Source organism: Lactuca serriola, chromosome 5 (assembly GCF_051521515.1).
Source record: "Lactuca serriola cultivar US96UC23 chromosome 5, Lser_US96UC23_V15, whole genome shotgun sequence".
Classification (NCBI taxonomy): domain Eukaryota; kingdom Viridiplantae; phylum Streptophyta; class Magnoliopsida; order Asterales; family Asteraceae; genus Lactuca; species Lactuca serriola.
In genome coordinates, this window is record NC_136412.1 from 118,945,488 (window position 1) to 118,949,943 (window position 4,456).

General features: G+C 31.2%; 1 long non-coding RNA gene across 2 annotated transcripts; it reads right to left on the bottom strand.

The window, feature by feature from the left end:
• Positions 1-566: 566 nt before the first annotated feature.
• LOC145052895 (uncharacterized) lies at positions 567-2,851 on the bottom strand. Of its 2 annotated transcripts, none has more exons than XR_013684275.1 (3): positions 2,548-2,851; positions 1,807-2,266; positions 567-1,118 (listed from the first exon to the last, which is right to left on the bottom strand). It is a non-coding gene; the product is annotated as an uncharacterized LOC145052895 (long non-coding RNA). The 2 variants fall into 2 exon arrangements; XR_013684274.1 differs by having other exon boundaries at positions 1,854-2,266; positions 2,548-2,847.
• Between the last annotated feature and the right edge of the window lie 1,605 nt (positions 2,852-4,456).

Below are 4,456 nucleotides of genomic sequence, written 5' to 3' on the forward strand. Positions count from 1 at the left end.
AAAAGATTATATATTAAAAAAAACATAACAAATTAATAATTTTTAAAACTTTCAGATGAAAAGTATCTTTTTAAACGTAAAATTTTAAAAATTAAAAATTGATTGTATTTTAAATCTCTTATTTTATCAACTTGACTCTCATTAACATATATATTAAATCAATTATTTCATTTATTTTTATTTGGACAAAAAAAAAACTTATAAATTAAAAAAAAAACATATTAAATCATTAAATTTAAAAACCTTCACATGAAAAGTATATTTTTAAACATAAAATTTTAAAAATAAAAAGTTAGTAGTATTTTAATGCAACTAAAACAACTTTTACCAATCTTTTTGAACTAAACCGAAAAAGAACTTAAAATGATTAATGGTCATTACTCTTTAGAAAAAAATAAACAAAAACAATAACCTTTGTCATCACAAATGATATAGAACATTACTGTGAAATAATCAACATTTCTATGAGAATCTAAATAATTGTAAAACAAATTAAAAACAAATAACAAACATAAATCTCATTTTATCTTTTAAATAAAACATAATGCACAGAACAAAGACATAGGTTACATTGAATAACAAACATAAATCTCTTTTTAACTCATGATGATTTTTGTAGCTGTTCTTACATACTTGAATGTTTTCAAACTCTTTCATAAACTAAAACCCAACAGGAAGTTGGAAAGTAATACAAAGTACATAGAAAAAAAGAAAAAAAAAACAGAAACAACTGACCAACACCAAAATATAATGCAACATCTATAAACTACAATACAAATAAAAAAACACATTTGACTTAGGGAAACTCCTCTTGTGAAATTCGATCACAAAGCATACCTCAAAGGATCAAAACAATAGCAATGAAGTTTAAAGCTCACACCAACAGTAACAACCAACTTTTGAAATTTGACAAAAAACCAAGGACAACCACATGGTGACATCAGTGGCAAATAGTCATACTTTGACAAAATTGAGAAAGAATTCCGCTTAATTCCACCAAATGGGTACAACTATGCATGGGCAACAACCACAAGGGCAATTAGAGCAAACAAGGGCTGAACTGGACGAATTAGACAACATCCGGCTACATCTAATCTTTCATAATCAAAATTTGTACCCTGCAAAATCAAAATATTGCAGATTCAAAACACAAGATTGTAGCCACATAGTATGAAACACCCTTCAGAAGAGTAGAATAAAAATCATAGGCTATTAACATTATATTCCTATTTTTACCTCTTTTAAGTCACCATCGTATAGACAAACCACTAAAAGCAAAAATCTTTGAAACAAATATTCGTGTTAGAAAAAACAAATTTGCGACCATGAAAAAACATTAGGAGTCGAAAAAGTTAAACTAAAGTGTTATGAATTAGCAGCCATTTAAGCAAACAAACGAACCTGATCAAAATTTTGTCTGACGGTAATAAGTGAAAAACACTTATTTGGGATGAAAAAGTGATTGACAAGATTTAGATTGGAACAAAGGTTCTAAATTGTTTTTTTACTGCAGAAGTAGAAGATCACATGTACACCAAACTCTCTTTTTACACCAACACTGAAAAAAAATCCATTAATAGCTAAATAATAAAAGTGACAACCAATACATGTAGTGCTTTACTAATACCACTGATTTTGGCAATATTATGCACATTTCTTCAAGACTCATCACAATATCGACCATGATTATTTTTACTGTTGCCATATAAGCGATATACAAAAATAATAAGATAGACACAAACAAAAAGAATGCGTAAAACAGAAAAAATAGACAAAATCGAAAGAAAATAAAGTTCTTTATATTACATTTTACAAATGATCGATAACATAGAAATTTTGGTCAGAAATGATACCTGAGTTTAGATGTTCGAAGCTCCACAAGATTATGAACAGAATTAAGGTAAAAGAATGAGTTTTTCGACATTTTATGATCCAGAACACCCAATTGATATGAAACCATAGAAATCTAGGTGAGAAATGATACCTCATGTTAGAGACTCAAAGTCACTACATATTCTTAATGAAGTCATGGTAAATGGTGAGGTTTTCGAGCATTTACACACAAAACATCATATAAATCTAGGTCGAAAATGGTACATGTGGTTAGAGCTTTGAAAATAGAAATCAGGGTCAAATTATTAGAGAGCATGGGCATATGGTAGAGCTGGTTGTTAAGGAGAAATAACGGTGGTGATCGTTGGTAAGACGAAGTGAGACGATGGAGTAGGTGATCAAGAAGATTTAGCCAAGAGGTACATGTGCTATCCTATAGAAGACGTAAACTTTTATTAGAAGACAAACTAAAGAAGATTGAACAAATTTTATAAAACTAAATGATAAAATCATTAGATTGAACCAAAGACGACTCAGAGCACAAAAGGATATTAATTCAAAATCTTTACTTTTAAACCCACCTTGTTCTTGATAAACTCATTTGTTGATGCAACAAAAACCCAACATCAAAAGATTAACTGAAGATAAAAGATTGAAAAATGAACAACAAAAAATGACATAGATCAAGCTGGAGAGCATATGTAGGAGAAAGACCTGGTGGATAGCGGTAGTGGGATGCGTTTCACATCTATCTCGAGATCTTGCGGATGATGAAAGAGGGGCAACATCTTTTACCGGAGAAATTAGCGTTTCGCCATTCTTGAATAGAGAGAGAAAGAGAGAAACGGCTTTTGGGTTCCATCTGAATTCAAAAACTTTTGAATTACCCGTGGATTGAGTTATCGTGAGTATGGCCGACTATAAGGTGCTTAGATTAAACTCTCTTGTCACAACTAGAAATTTTGGTCTCTTGTAACTACAAGATATATAATAATTATGAATCAATAATATGAAAGTATGTACAAAACTCCATCAAATACTATATTCTAGCTCTACAAGTGGTCAACAAAGAATTGGAAACCTTTGAAATTCCAATTTGATTTCACTTTGAAGTAGCACTTCCTTATTGTACCTAATAGACCAATAAACTTCCAAATTATCCATTTTGAACCTAGAACTCTCAAATGGGCCCTAATTGGACCTATATACACGCAACTTAAAATTTTTGGGTCTTATGAACCCAAAATAAACTAGATTAACTTTAATGGGCCTTATTGGACCAAAACAAATTTATATTAGCCCTAATAGGTCATAAAAATCATTCTTTGATTTTTATTGGGCCAAAAATCACCTAACTTAACCATAAAATAGATTTAAGCATTCAAGGCCCAATTCTTTCCTTTTCCCCTCTCCATTCTCGGCCCAAGCCCACCAAGATGGAAGAAGTTGACTTATGCTTGCCACCTCATTTTTACATGGAGGTCTTCCATGCACATAACTCATATCTCCATGCACCATCTCATCACTCACTCTCTCTTCTCTTCCTCTCTCTTTTGCTCTCGGCCGAACCCAAACACACACACACACACACTTCACTCAAAATTCTCTCAAGGAAACTCTCTCCACTCCTCTCCATATTTTCGAGATCTAAGAGGCTTTCAAAGAGATTCTTCCACAAACTCATCATCTAAGGTAAGTTCATGCTTGGATTTATGACCTAGACTCTTTGTTTTATCAAAAAAACTCTTCCTAATCCATACAAAATCATGATCACTATCTTAGAAATCATCTGAACTCGAGATCTACCAAGAGGACTTGCTAGGATCGAAATTTCTTCTTCTAGTCTTCTTCAAAACCAAAACAACAACTCAAGGTGAGTTTCATACCCCTCTATTTTCGGTTTTCATATGTTTTATGGGGGAGAATACAAGAAAATGTGTAGATCTGTGTGTATGTGTATGCTATGTGTGATTTTATGCATGTATGTGTGTGATGTTATTTGTTTTTGAGATAAATATATAACAAAAAGAGTGATAATTCGAGATCTATGACATGAGAAAGGAAACAAACATAATCTAAGTTATTTTACACTAATCAAGTCAAGAAAAATAGTTTATAAGGTTATAAGGAACAAACTTTAACATAAAACTCATTTTAGGGCTTAAAATGTTAAAAATACAAAACTTAGGGTAAAAACTGCCAAGTCACAGTTTCTTGAAGGTCAAATGAGTCAAATCAGTTTTTATAATCCCTTTTCTGAATATTAAAATTTTCAAAGGACTTAAAATGCAAAAATTTGAGTTATTGGGCTAAATATGGGCTTTTCGGCCCAACAAGCCCAAAATTGCAAAAATTGAAGTTTTTAAAGGGCTGAATTGTAATGTTCTGTAAAACAGGGGACATGAAGTGTAATAAAACTATTTCTAAGGTAAAAAACTTTTAAACTCCAAAAAGGGTCAAAATGTAAACTTTTTGTATTTTGGGCCAAAACTGTAAAAATTGCGAAATTTGGGGGTCTAACCGAGAAATACCATTCTGGAAGGGCTAAGTCTGTTTACTAAATATAATTTGGGTTAAAAATGTCTTTTCAACAAGTTTATGATACAAAAGTGTCAAGAAAATG